Source organism: Equus caballus, chromosome 8 (assembly GCF_041296265.1).
Source record: "Equus caballus isolate H_3958 breed thoroughbred chromosome 8, TB-T2T, whole genome shotgun sequence".
Classification (NCBI taxonomy): domain Eukaryota; kingdom Metazoa; phylum Chordata; class Mammalia; order Perissodactyla; family Equidae; genus Equus; species Equus caballus.
In genome coordinates, this window is record NC_091691.1 from 67,278,183 (window position 1) to 67,293,445 (window position 15,263).

The 15,263-nt window shown below is 39.0% G+C and overlaps 1 long non-coding RNA gene across 1 annotated transcript; it reads left to right on the forward strand.

The window, feature by feature from the left end:
- The first annotated feature begins 3,881 nt into the window (after positions 1 to 3,881).
- LOC106780926 (uncharacterized) lies at positions 3,882 to 14,037 on the forward strand. The gene is made up of 3 exons (XR_001377345.3): positions 3,882 to 3,986; positions 6,634 to 6,683; positions 13,906 to 14,037. It is a non-coding gene; the product is annotated as an uncharacterized lncRNA (long non-coding RNA).
- Positions 14,038 to 15,263: the final 1,226 nt, after the last annotated feature.

Below are 15,263 nucleotides of genomic sequence, written 5' to 3' on the forward strand. Positions count from 1 at the left end.
TACACATATACACACACATATGCAAACACATCCTTTCTAAAATGCATACAAGAAAACTTTGTATGTAACTCCAATCTCAAATGTTATTTTGAAATTCAGCAAAAAGACGATCCATTTCCATCTCCAATCATTTCGTCAGATTCACCAATCAAGGGTAGGAGTTGACCCCAGGTATACACTCTGAGGTGTTGTTCAGCACTGTTTTTTAAATTTTGTTTCATTTCTATGTCTGGCTCTTCCACTCCTGGGTCCTCCAGCAAACCCTGTTGTGCCACTTCAGGACATTTCTTCTACGCAGACAAGTTAGTGAGGAACAGATGATGACCAACTGTTAAATTCCACCACAGCAGAAAGAATGTGAATGTCTCCAAAGGCCAGAGAATGATGATGACAGTTAATATTTTTGATCACTTATCTGTCAGGCACAGTTCTGGGTGACTGACATAAATCTTCTCATTTAATCCTCACGACATAAATAATAGGTAGGTATTATTATCCTCTCCATTATACAGACGAAAATCTGAGGCTCATAGCATGTAAATCCCTTCCCCAAAGTCTCATAACTAGGACTATTTACAGTCAGAGTCAGGACCCAGGTTGTCAGTTTCTAGAGCCAGAGTAGTCTCTAATTCAGTATCCTCAAAGAACATCTCTAATTTGAGAAATCACTAACCTAAATGGTATATGTTTGAAGTACGGTTTCTTAAAGTCCCAGTTATTTCTGGGTGGACTAATGATAGAGCTAGTCATTATAAGACAATTGTCAGATTCAAACTCAGTTGCTCTGATGATTACCAAGATGCAAGAGGCTTTGACTCTACCATCACAGAATTCCTAATCTAGCGCTGGAAGCTTCAGAGCTCAGTGGTTAAGAGCAGAGACTTTGATGTAATACACACATCCTTTTGAATTTGTGGATCTACTACCATCAAGTTATATTGACTCCATTACTTTTTCTTATTAAGCCAAAATTTCTCCTCCTTAAACTGGTTTTAAAATTATTAACCACAGAGGGCCAGCCAAGTGGTGTAGTAGTTAACTTCACAGGCTCTGCTTCAGTGGCCCAGGGTTTGCAGGTTCGGATCAGGGCGCTGACCTAGCACAGCTCATCAAGCCACACTGCGATGACATCCCAAATAAAATAGAGGAAGATCGGCACAGATGTTAGCTCAGCGGCAACTTCCTCAAGCAAAAAGAAGAAGATTGGCAACAGATGTTAGCTCAGGGCAAATCTTCTTCATAAAAAAGAAAAATGTTAACCACAAAATGTTGATGCAAGATTAAATGACATAATGTATATAGAACCTTTCGCATAATATCTGGCTTTTGTTAACTGTAGCTATTATTATCACCACTGTTGTATTATTTACACTTCTAAACATGTAAGCAGTAGTACAAGGCATTCTATCATAAATTCCAAGCTAGTGGCATGTGCAGTACACATTCTAGGAATTCAAGCTCTAATCCTCTCTCTTCCGCAAAGTTCTCCCCGAGGGACTACATGGTACAATTTTAAGAAATGCTTGTAAAGGGTGAATGGATTGAACGTTTTCCATCTGAAATGATTTTTCCCACCTCTGAACTTGTATCTTTTTGAAGCCCATAGTGTCTTGTTCTTTAGGTCTTAGTGTTATATTGTGCTTTGTAACTTAACTTCTATAGGTATTTTAATCTCTCAATACATTTTAACTGTTCACCTATTTAGGTCCCGTCTCCCAACTGATTTATTATTTCCCAAGGGAAGGGATTGTGTTAATTTCATATCTGTGTATTTTACAGTATCTAGTACATGGGAGCACACATTGTACGTACCAAAGATATATTTATTATACTTGATTCTATTTCATTAATTTGCCTGGATTTGATTTTATAATAGGCCTAGGAGATTTTCGTAGGCAGATAATGCCTTCCATCCTCCTATAAATACACAACTCCGTCGTATTTTTCCCACTAGAGATTTAGAGGGAGTAAATTTTTCTAGAATCAAATGACCTGGCCCTTAGATAAAAAGTGCACTATTTAAGATAGATGATTACTTTATATTAAAAGAAAAAAAAGACTTCAAAAAAATCTAACTTTTAAAAATCTTGACTTTCTAGCTAAAATAGTCTAATATATTGTTAAGAAAAATAATTTTGAAACTTTTCAAAAACTTCTCATATAAAGTCATTGATAGAAGTAAATGTTTTATGCTTTGTCCATCATTCCACCTTTGAAATGGGCTATTCTGGGACGAAAAGTGCATCACTGTGTTCATATATTGAATGGAAAAGTCTTGAGGCTCTGTCTACATAAGGAAGAAAAAGAGAGAAAGAAATTATCCAGCAAGATAACAACACAGACTATTCATCTCTATCAGTTAAGCTCAAATAAGCTTAGTTTTATTTTCTTGTTTTATTCCTGCCATTGTTTTAACATTAGCAATCACGTAACAAACATCCCCCTTCGTCAATATCTATAATAAAATATTAAAGACAGTGAGACGGATGGGAGCAGAGAGTGGTTGTAGGAGACATGGAACCTGGAGCTGGCTTCAGAGTTTACAGTCAAATTGAGGTGGTGACTTTGGGGAAAGAGCCATGTATGCATATGATTGATGAGGAGACAGTGCTGGTGTGGGTGACACAGGCAGTGGTTTGTTGCGAATCTCTGCCTGGAGCAGCAAAGATATGAACTGAGCTTCATTTAAATAATTTGTCAGCTTATTTGACTAATACTTGATTTGTCAAAAGAGACTGAAATCAAACAGACCAGACCAAAAAGATTGCTCCATTTCCTATATGTTCCACGAACAGAGCTGTTACCATTAATTTGACACTAAAACAGTCTACAACAAATTGGATGGAATGGAAATTTTAATTCTTTACCCAATTTATCCAAACTACAGAGACACTTAGCTTTTCAGAGTAATAGTTTCTTAGTCAATTTCATTAATTCCAAAGGGTGCTTAACTGTTTCAGGATGAACCTGGGGAGAAGTTGTGCTGCTCAAGGGGATTTTCTATTGTTCCTGTAAACAAGATGGAAAAGAGGGACCAAACCCATTGGTGACTGGTGATCTTCTGGATATCCTCCAGTCATGCAATTGACGGTGTCTTGTAGCAAGTTCTCTAGTGTCTATGCTGCACCTAACCGTACTGGGGAGGGTTTAGATACCATTTCCCACTCTCTTCAGTAAGGGAAGTTTTCCAAGAATTAAGGTTTTACGAGGGAATAAAGTAGAACACACACACTAACATATAAAAGATACTTTTATTTGAAATTACTCTGTGTTTTTAAGTGAGTTGTCAAATGAGATCTAAGTTTTCATGAGCACTTACCCTATACTGATCCCAAGACGCTAACTCTGGCTCTAGGGATAGATTCATGTGCTTGTTCTAAACACTGAGCAAGAGAGGATAGCAACTTGCCAGAGGCTCCATTGCTGGCTAGTATTAGAGCTGAAATTTGGACCTTAGTCTGTTAAAGAGCAAGAGAAGTGTATGTAATTTGATGCTGAAATGCTTTAGAAAATGTTAGATGAAGCCTTAGATTTTGAAACCCAGATCCTACAATAGGCCAGAATGCCAGAAAATGTAATTATTGCACTCCTTTTTGGCACTATTAACAATTACAGAATTTATTGTACATACCATAAGTGTTTTACCATCAAGTGGGTTACCCGTGGAAAAGACAAATGTGAATATACATTAGAATGGAAGAAGTCAATGGGAATTTGGAAACTGGAATCAACATTTTATCCTTTCTCTATTGAGGTGGCATAAAAATGAGTAAGCACATCCAGCTTTCCCCTTTCTCTGCATCCTGTCTTAGCAACATAAATACTAATTGGTTGCTATGGTGATCTCAAGCTTGTAACTAAAACGGAGGTATCTAGGTAACAGTATCTGAAGGTGAGAATGATGAATGCTTCAACTCTGGAGTTTCGTAGGGAGATGGTGCTGGAGTATAAAAACTGGCAAATGTAGCCTCAGCTCCAAAGGATTGGTAAATTTGTTAATTTCATCCTCATCATTTCTGACTACATCAATTCATCTACCTACAGAGGCTTGATTGCCTTCATATAAGTTGGTCTCTGAAGTTGACAACTTCCATAAACTTTCAGTCAATGAGAAATACCAGTTATGGGCAGAATTTAGCACTTAATACACTTTTTATTTTATTGCTGAAAAGGGTTCAGCGGCACTAAGATGATTTAAGCCATCAATGAGATGCAGTGGAAACAGCCTAGTAAAATCATAGTCAGTCTGTGCCTCTTCTCCATGACTCATGGGTTTATTAAGAAATCTCATTCTTTAGGGCCCAAAGGATGAACCACATTGCTCCCAGTCAAGACCCTTGTGCTTTAATCGGTGACTGCCACCAATCAGCCACACAACATGTCACGCAACCTTTCCAGGTCTCTTGTTTCCTCGTTTATGAAGGGAACGATAACTGGGCCTCCCTCTCAGGGCTATTACGGGGATTAAGGATGGAATTATTCTAAAGCACTTTGCAAATACAAGTGTTATATAAATGCTAAATACTAACCTATGGCTTTGATTTCATTAGCTCTTCATACTTGAAAGATATAAGGAGAGCTCAATAGTTAAGAGTTCAACAGAGAACTCTCCTCTGTAAAAATGAAATATGTATGCATAGGTATACTTATATATGTCTATTTATTGGTATACAGGATGTTATGTTTACTTGTTTATTTAGTGATTATAAGGATGTTGAGTGGAACTTTTCCTATTGCCCTAGAATTGGGAAAAGGCTTCAAGAGGACTGACAGCGTTATCATGTAAGAATCAGGAGGTTAGAAACCTTGCTAGGTCCTATTTAGAAGCAGAAAAATGTCAGCTATCCACATCACATTCCTCCTCTCCCCTCCTCAGCCTGTGAAACAGAGAGGGCATGGGCATTATCTAGGATGTAAGTAAGAGAGTACAGTGATTCTTCTGTTTCTACCTTAAGTCAAGAGAAATGGGGAAGGCACGCATTTACCCCACTGAAATTAAGTATGATGCTGAAAGGTTCAGAGAGAATTACTTACAGTAGCACATAGCAGGAAGGAGATTTCCCATTTTTTTTTACCTCGTTGGATATATGTGTTAGCTGGGTCTACTGTTTAAACAGAAGAAAACTATTTAACTATTTAACAGAGAAAACTATTTAAACAGAGAAAAATGTAACTGGAGAGGACAGAATGGAGAGCCTCAATGAACAGCCTCTAGTCCTATTTGGCTTGGCAAAATTATAGGAGTTTCCCTTTGCTAAAGTGGATGAATGGAAGGTAGTCATGTTTAAACCATCTTGCTAGTACCCAATGCAAAAGATGACCACTGGACAAAGGGATTCCAGCAGCAAGAGGCTTAAAGGGCCTGGAGCAAAGGAGATCTGGTGAGGTTACATCAGAGTAGGCATCTATACAATGAGAAGTTCTGGTACGCTCCCCAAAAATAGAAGGGGAAAACTCCAGATAGAAGTTTAGTCCCATTTTTTTAAATCAAAATATACATTACAGAGCACAAGAAATAGACATGACTACATACTCTGGAAAAAAACTGGGTTATATTAGGCAGCCGGGCTTATTGGGTAAATAAAGGGAAGGTCAAAGTCATATGGCTGTAGAGTTAGAGTGAAAGAGAATTGGAAACTTGAAAGACTGACTGAACTGAGTCCAGCAAGAAAGCAAATGTCACAAATCAGTAAAGCAGAATTTAATATTTTTATTCCTACTATAATGACATGAATATTTTGAACATGGATCTGACTAATTATTTAGACTGGCAGTCTCAACTCTTAGTGTTTAACTAGCTTGATAATCCTCATAATATCACTGAAAAATAAAATGACCAATGATCTGTATATAAATAACTTTTTTTTTAAGTAGTATAATGGAGCCAACCCCAGTGGCCTATTGGTTAAAGCTCGGTGCACTCCACTTCAGCAGCCTGGGTTCGGTTGCCAGGTGTGGACGTACATCACTCGTTGGTGGTCATGCTGTGGTGGCGACCCACATACAAAAAGAGGAGGATTGGAACAGATGTTAGCTCAGGGTGAATCTTCCACAGGGGGGAAAAACCCAGAAAAGTGGTATAATGAATGCTTAGTATGTGACAGATATTACACTAAGACATTTAACTAGATTGTTATTTAATGCTCACAAAAATTATATGAGATGGATACTATTATTCCCAGGTCATAGAGTAGGAAACTGAGGTCCAGAAACTTTAAGTGATACATCAAGATCACAGGCATAATAAGTATGATAGGTTTACTTGTTCTGTTGTCTAATTGAATAGACTTTTTGAATTCTATTGTTTAAGAGCAGATCATTAAAGTGGAAACATTACTTTGCTTTTTCCCAAGGTGGATATCTTTGGACCTCGCACACGATATATGGGTCTTCTCTTTCTTAATCCTGAGGCAGATGATGCTGCTGAGTAAAATCGAAATCACACATCAAGGCAGATTGAGACCACTCTAAATTTGTGATCACAAAACCTCATCTAGGCCCTCAGTGCTGCCAAGAAGGCCTGTTATGACATTTTAAAATAACTTAAATCCTTTAAAAAATGGCATCTTTTTTTTTTTTTTTTTTTACTGGTATATGGCTTTTAAAGTTCTTCAAAACCTTTCTTCCCCCCAGAACTTGAGAAGATCCAACCAGTCTGTCAAAGGAGTAACAAATTTGCAAAGGTACTTTCTCTTTCTATAGGTGTTAAGGATTCTAAACAGGGTTCTTCAGGAGGGATGGATGTAAAGCACTGGGAAAAAACGATATAGCACTTTCCTTCTGGGAGGCAGGTCATGCTGTCCTCCTTTATGCCATATATAAGGTGTGTGGGTAACCTTAAATCTACAGCTTTAATTTATTATATAGATACAGAGATAAAATACTCCTTTGGTTTTTAATGATTTAAAACATTGCATGTTAATTGTGGAGCATAGGACAAAACATGCGAAAGAAAATAAAAATCACCTCCATAAACCAGATATCCAGAAATAACAAGTATTAGGAGCTATAGAGAGCAAGGATGGGTAAGGTGCCTGTTTTCAGGGAGGGACACCTGGTAGTAAATGAACACTGGGACTGACAAAAGAGTGACATGAACAAACTAGAGCACAGCAGACACTCTTGACATTAGGATTGATACAAGTGTTGTGTTTCAAGTGATCATAAAAGAAGATAGGTGAGTTTCTTCTGTCGTGTGTGTGTGTGTGTGTGTGTATGTGTGTGTGTGTGTCCAAAGATATTTTCAAACTTTGAAAATCTGCACCCCCTCCTCCCCCCGCCATGTATACCTTTTCCTAGGAGCAAGGCTGTACCTTAGCACTGGTTCTAGTGTCAATAGATTGGAGAAACCATATATAGTGAAGGCAATATCTCAAGCATTGGAAAAGGCCCTAGTTTTATAGAACCACCAACCAGACAATCAGTGATATCCTAAATATGCCAATTGAGACTGTAACTCATCTTACTAAGAATTTTTTTTTCAAAAAAATTATAAGGCATTTCTTTAGGAAGCTAAAATAATATCAAACTGCAATTGGAAAAAATATTCTCAAAAGTATTTCCCAACATGCTTCCCTGAAGTGCAACCAAAAACTAATGGAAAAATTCATTTGGTGATATCAAATTTAGACAAACCAAGCAGGCTTCTTCACTGCAGGCCTTCTCAGGGCATTTAAAATGCTAATATGAATTTGAAGTCTTCTAGATGGGATATGATGTCTCCCAATGTGCTCCTTGTTCATTTATTATTCATTCTTATTCATTCTGCAAATATGTAGAGTGCCTATTACAGGCTGGTGCCACTCTATGCTTTGGTGGGGGAGGGGTGCACAGGAAACAGTACAGGCAGCCTCGTAACCCTGACTCTAGTGGTAAGACAGATGCCCGACCTACAGGGAAAGGAATGGAACGGCTGCTTATCTTGCTGTATTGTTTCAAGCCAAGGAAAATGTTAACTACAGAAACATTTATGAGATGAAGAGTGGGATTATCAGCAGGAAGCCAGGCATCTGCCTACCTTTCTCCTTTCTGATATAATTAACCATCATCTCCGCACTTTCTCATCTTCTTTGTATTGATCTTTCACCATATAATAGCCATAAATAGCAAAAGGAAGGCTTAATAACAAACATTAAAATGAATAAATAATTACAGCCACTAATCTTCCTCAACCAAGTGATTATTTGTTCAGTGACACTATTACATAAAACGAGGTTTACATAATTTAAAAGGACATCATCATGCCATTTTTATAACTTTTTTTTTTATTTGTCCTTGCTTCCGGTACCCTTTAAAAGCAATATAAAGACAGAATTATTGCAGCATATGTAGGAAGGGACAGAGGCAATGGTTTTATACAGACGGGAGTAGTTTAAACCCAAAATACGCATCAATTTGGAAGATCAGATGGAATTTTTACACTTTATATTTTTATGTTTTTAACTTATTTTATAATGAGTGTGATATTACATCTTTAACAAGTCTGATCTTTCTCAAAAATACCCCATTTCTTCTACATTTGATGCTATCTTATAATCTATCTTTAGTCAGCATATGGATATTTTTGAGACCCATTGCCTATATAGACACTTCATCTTTAATGATGTCTATTTTTTAATACTCTGAGAATAAAATTATTTATGCTATTCTTCCAGTATACTTTTAACAAATAATATCTAATGACTGTCCTTAATCACTTGTGTGTACCCTGAAGTGGAACCTGAGTGGCCAAAAATGCAGCCCTGCAGCTCCCACACTCAGCTTGAACTGGCCGTGACGATGTGAGCAGGATCAAGAAGAAAACTGCTAATCCGGAGACTACCTTTAGAAATACTTGCTAAGGCAAAGGAGGAATCGAATTTTTGAAACAGCTGTCTTAGGGTCTCAGAGTTCACTATTGCAATAGACATAAAATAGACTATGAGAAAGGTACAAGCAACTAACATTCAACATTAGAAATCGACACATTTGTCGAGTACCTGCTGTGCGCCAGGGACTTTCTCTCTCTCGTGTTTCTCTCCCTGTGCATTAGCTCTGCCATTTCTCTCTCCCTCTTCTGGCCGGCCACTTTTGGTTGTCCACAGCATGTAATCTTGCATAACTCTAGAATGAACAGGTGCAGTCCATCTTGGCTCTCCTAACCCCAAATTTACATGATATTTCAGCTGAATCTCATAGCTGAGCATCTTGATTTTCCCGATTCTAAATTTCTGCCGGGGGACTCTGATTGCAAAATTGGAAAAGCACATCTTTTTGATACTGTTCATGGGCCCCAAGTATGATTCAGATACATGTATCTGCTATATATATATTTATATACACATATATATAATCTCACTAATCATAGTGAGAACTCTGGACAGGAATTCTCCCAGACAAGGAGGGGAGAGTTAACACAAATAAATGAGGGTGCTTGTACTGCAAGTAACATAAAGACTAGTGGCAAATTAGCTGTGCCTTCAGGCAAGTAGCAGAATGGGGTCATATATTCCAGGCTTTACATCTGAAACCAACAACAAGGAGAGGGATCTCCTTTTGATGCAGGGTCGGTGAGCCCAGGAGTCGAAAGAAAGATTTCTCGGACTCTCAAGGTCTGGTAGTAGTGTTCTTTTATTTAGAGAATAGTATGGAACAGCATGGGGACAGGACCCATGGGCAGTGAAGAGCTGCTGTCGCTGCTGCATGGGGACAGGACCCATGGGCAGTCAGAGCTCCTGCTGCTGCTCTGAGTTGAAGGTTAGGGCTAAATTTATAAGGCACGGGTACGTGACTTATTTTTACTGGAAAAAGAAAAGATGATGTAAAAAGTCATTAAATGATTTCAGTGCAGATGGGGTCTGGTTATTGTGCGGTCATATAACTTTAGATATGAATCCGGTCATATAGATCGGCATGTAGGTGAGGATGCCCTGGGCTTCTGTCCCTGGGGCAGCCCTAATTCATACCATAAAAATCCACCGGGTCATATAGTTCGGCATGTAGGCCATGCCACCTTGGGCTTCTCTACCTGGGGCAGCCTTAATCCACATCACTTTATGTAACTTTTTTAGGACAAGGATAGCTTTGCCAAAAATACCCTGCCAGATTTCCTTTCCTGTCTCGTAGACCAGCGGTAGGTAGAAGCACATTTTTAACCTTACTACTAATATGCAAATACCACTTAAGGTGCCAAATACCATGATGGGCTGACAAGTCAGAACATGTTCCTGGCCTGAGAGAGAGGTTTTATTCCCCTTTGTCATTTGAAGAAGGGGTAGGTACAAACAAAGTTGGAATTCTGTTAGAACAGGGAGCTTAAAAGAAGTCTAGTACTCTTTACTGTGTTATTCTGCCATTGACTTTTCTCCTACTAGGACTTCACATCAATATACTACTTGGTGAATTTCTCAGGTGGACTGAGAGCCATAGAAAGCTGGCCCAGTAAGAGATAGCCCAAGCTTCATAATGTTGTACTGGGTGTCTAGATTTCACAGTAAATAGTATTTACTGTGGGTGTGTGAATTTGTGTATGCATTAGTGTATGCATCCATTTAACAAGCTAGAGACCTTGGGAAACTCATTTTATCCCTCCTGAAAGACTCAATTGCCAAATGAGGAGGGAGGGGCCATAGGATATGCCTGGTACCCTCACCAGACTCTTATTAGGAGGAATGACTCTTGCAGAAGGATTGTGAAGCTGTGAAGTGGTCTGCAAATATAAGGCATTTCACGCCCCTTTCTCATTAACACTCTAACATCTTTCATGCAGCTACAAAAAGTCCACAGGAAAACATTTTCATATAAATAAATAAAAATATGTAAAAGAATGGTTTGAATAAAAACTCAATGGCTTGAGATTTGGTTTTATTTTGAAATGAGGTCAACCTGGTTGGGTTTTGAATTTCAAATAGAGAAATTTTGCATGGCTCTGTGAGTTATACAAAGATATTTTAAATGTTGGTAAGAAGAAAGCTCCTCGCAGATAGCAGCAGGAATCACACTGGCAGAGTTGAAGGAAGAAGAGAAACAAACGCAAAATGAGGAGAACAAATACATATTTTCCCTCAGGGTGTTCAAAGAGCAGGAGAATAAAAGACATAAAGGGAGTTGGTTAGAGAAGGCAGCTAACAGCGCACCTCCAGAGACAGCAGGGCTCCTGTTGAAACATAAGAGAAGGGAATTGGGTATAGGAAGGGTGCTCCAGTGCTCATGGGGACTGTGTGGAGCAGTGACAAGGACATGGTGATGAGAATCTGATTTCCTAGAGTTTTTGTTCTGGCCCTGGTGTGAAGAGGTTCCTAGACCCGATTCCAAAGTGTGTGTGTGGGTGTGCGTGTGTGTGTGTGTGGTGGCTTCCCCACACCAACAAATAGTTCTCAGACATCAGCAGGGTGTCCAAGAATTCAATTCAATTCTGACACTATTTACCCCAAGAGAGAATCAGATTTCACAGGCAAAGGGCTCCATCCCATGCATACCACCCCCAGCCTTCATACAACAGTCTTAAGTACCAGGTTGTGACCTAAGCCTCTGGCCATTGAAACAGAGGTTCCCAGAACCCCTGCTCAGGTTGAATTAATTTGCTAGAATAGCTCACAGAACTCAACAAAACCCATTTACTCTCTAGATTGCCAGTTTTTACAAGGGATATTTAAGGATACAAATCAACAGCCAGATGAAGAGATACATAGGGCAAGGTCCCGAACAAAGGGGTTTCTGTCCTCCTGGAGTTTGGGGCCTGGCGTGGTGGTACGTGTAAGGATTCTGGTTCCTCAATGTGGAATCTGTCTGAAAGAAAGGGCCATGAGGAGTTCTTTTAAATTTTTGTGGAGACTTCATTATGCAGTCCTGATTGATGAAATCATGGGCCATTGGCAACTGATTCAACCTCAAGTCCCCACTGCCCTCCCCAGAAATCAGGGGGTGGGACTGAAAACTCCAGTCCTCTGATACTCCGATCTCCCAGCAACCAGCCCCCATGTTCGGGTGGCGTCCAAAACTCACCTTCATTAACATAAACCAGACATCCATTTCACCTTTACGTTCCTGGTTTTGGGAACTGTGAGCCAGGCACTGTGGATGAAGACTCAATATACCTAAGAAATGAGTTTTTGTCATCTGAATGATCGAATATATATATATTTCTTATAAATCACAATATTCTACCTGCTGTTATTCAATCTTTCGACTTTGGGCAAGTCATGGCATATCTAGGACTCAGGTTTTCTCAACTGTGAAATGAGGGGTTTGGGTGAGGCTAGGCTGTCTCTTAGAGCAAACTCAGTTCACGACAGAGACCAGGTCAAGGATTATGTATGCCTTACTCTCCATGCTTATTGTTGTCGACACATTAAGAGAGCTGCCACTAAGGCTTCAAGGTACATACGATGGGGTTGTGCACACCAGACTGTCTTATTGATAGGAGTGCCCATAAAAAAAAATGTTGGAGACCAAGGTCTTTGATAAGCAAATAGAACATTACCATATCTTAACATGATGCAATGGTTCTTTTATATGTTCAAACTGCAAGGCAGCTGGAGAAAATATTTCTTTTTATAAGTATTCTTTTGGAAATTGAATCTTCAAATATGCCCAGAAAGATGTTTGAGCTTGCTTAAGCAAGACCCTTCCATGAAGGTTGTGATTTCGGCAAGGTCTAGATTGGAGCCCTACCATCTATTTACAAAGGTCTTGCCATGCACTTCTTATGAGCTCCCAGTTGAGAATCAAGGCCCTAAAGGAAAAGACGACTAACATGTCCAATTCTCCAAAAATTTGTCATTGACGTTAGCCATCACTTTGCTCCATCTAGCCACAGTGAAAACTCTTCTCAGAATTCAAAGCTAGGTTACAAAACATTACGTATCGCTTCAACTATTACCCTATCTACTAGATATAGTTAAACATTACATACTTGAAAAACCTATACTGATATTTTTTAAATGTGTTTCACTGGTGTTAATACCGTGAGTGATTTTTAACTTGTTTCTTCATGTTTGCCTCAGTTCCAAGAAATCTCAGTCAAATTTGAAACTTAGTCATGGCAACTATATAGATAAATTTGGTTTCATGTTTTGTCTTTCCCCTTCCCTTGAGGCTGACTTTTTATGAGTCCATTATTATTTCAAATATACATTTTACTGTAAATTTCTTTCCTCGGTGGAAAACATGGGGGAGAAAAGGAAGAAGAGAAATTGTAAGGGAAATGAATGACGGGAAGAGAAGATGTATTAAAAAGGAGAGGCGGGGTGTGGAAAGGGAGATAGGAAAGCAAGAAAGTGAGAAAAAAAAGATGAGCAGATTTATCTCAAAAGAAACTTCTCTGGGCCTGGTGCAACAATGAATTGGGAAACACATCTGTGTGAAAAGGAAAGGAGCAAGAAGTTTTTGGCACAAGTGAGGGGAGCTTCACGGATGAGCATCAGAATATGGGGTCAGAGGATGCTCCATATTCTAAGTTATGAAATTTTCAACACAGTATTTCATAATGTTTATTGAACAGAGATGCTAAGATTTCTCCAGGGTAATCATTCCAGTAAAGAAATACAATATCTTCTAATTCCAGATAAGGCAAAGTTTAAAAAACATATAGGTTGGTGTGACTGGAACTATTGTCTCCTAGATACTTAGCCTCCATTTACTGAAATGATTTTGAAGTAAGCCTGGGAGTTGCTTATCACCTAAATTTCACGAGGCAAAACATCAGTATTTCTTTATTTAAAGAAATATTTTTATCAGGCAAAGCAAAGTTGAAAATCAGATTCTGTAATATCATGTAAGTAATGACCCCAAAATGGGCTGATTTGCAGGATGACAGGCTGTGGAAACTCTCTTAACACCTCCCAGTTGTGTAGTTTCCCCAAATCAGTTTTACATAAATATAAAGGTGTGCAATCTGCCAGTTAATATTAATGTGCTCGTTTGCAGGTGAGTTGAAATAACATGACACATCTGGGACTGGCCTCATTGACCTCTTTGGTAGTGGTGATTCATTAAGTGGTCACTTCTTGAGACAGCAATATCTGCTTGAACTGCTATTAACATTTTGAGACCTTACCCAGGTATTTATTGCTTTTGAGTAGAAATCTGCACCATAGTTAGCTAAAGACAGGTTTCGGGGGGGGGGAGGGGGGGTGTGTGTGTCTGTGTGCGTGTGTAAAGGGTAGAAATAGGGTGACATGAGCTGAAATAAAATAATTTTGTAATTTTCCAGCTGATGTAAGAATGTAGGAGAGTTTGAATTGAGGGTAAAATGGGTTTTCAAATGAATTGTTAATAGCGTCCTGTGCAGAGCTTGAAGTCTACTCCACATTCATCCAGTCAACATGTTTTGGGGGACACACATCACATCCCAGGTACCGTGTTGAGCACTGGCAAAATAATGCAGAGGATAAAAGAGAAAAAAGTCCTGCTGTCTTAGAGGCAGACAATAAATAGTTGAGAGAATAAATTCACCAAGTGTCTGCTGATTAGAATGTGTTGGGTAAACGAGGATGGAGTGAGACAAAGATGACATGAGCAGTGTAGATAAGCTGGACAGGGTAGCCATCTCTGATGAGGAGAAGTCTGAGCAGACACCAAAGAAAATGAGGGAATGAGTGAAGCAGGTATCTGGGGAAGAAAATCCCAGAGAAGCAAAGCAGTGTGAGAAGGCCCTGAGGGAAGAGTGGGTTAGGCTTGTCTGAGGAAGAGCAAGAAAGCTCAGCCTGCGGTATAGAAAGGTGGGGATAAAAGGCTGTAAAGAGGGATTCTAGGCCCCTGTAGACTACTGTAAGGACCTTGGCATTGTCTTTTTAGACAGTTTGAGAGGAGAATGGACCAGTTCTAAGTTTTGTTTTTGAAGGGTCACTTTTTTCTGTTGTGTGAAGAATAGATTGTAGAGGCCCAAAGAAAAATGTGCCGAGAGCAATTAGAGAAAGCATTAAAATAAAATATTGTATTGGGGAAGGTTAAAGATAGGGAGAATGGGTGGATCCTGGATATGTTTTAAATGTAATGCCAAAGGATTTTCTGATAGATGTGGGATATGAGATAAAGAGAGAAGACAAAGATAATTGAATAATCCCAAATTTTTGCCTTTTTTCCCCAGACTCAATTGCTAAATAAAGAATCAAGATCTCGAACCAAAACTTTCTCCTTTCAGGATGTTGTGTTAGAAGTGACATACAGATAACTTTTCGTATTCCATGTGAGCATCATTTTCCTTGTGAAATGTCTTGACGCTCCTTTGGATGCATTTCTACCCAACACAGGATCCCTCACGCACACACGCCTGATAGACGTTC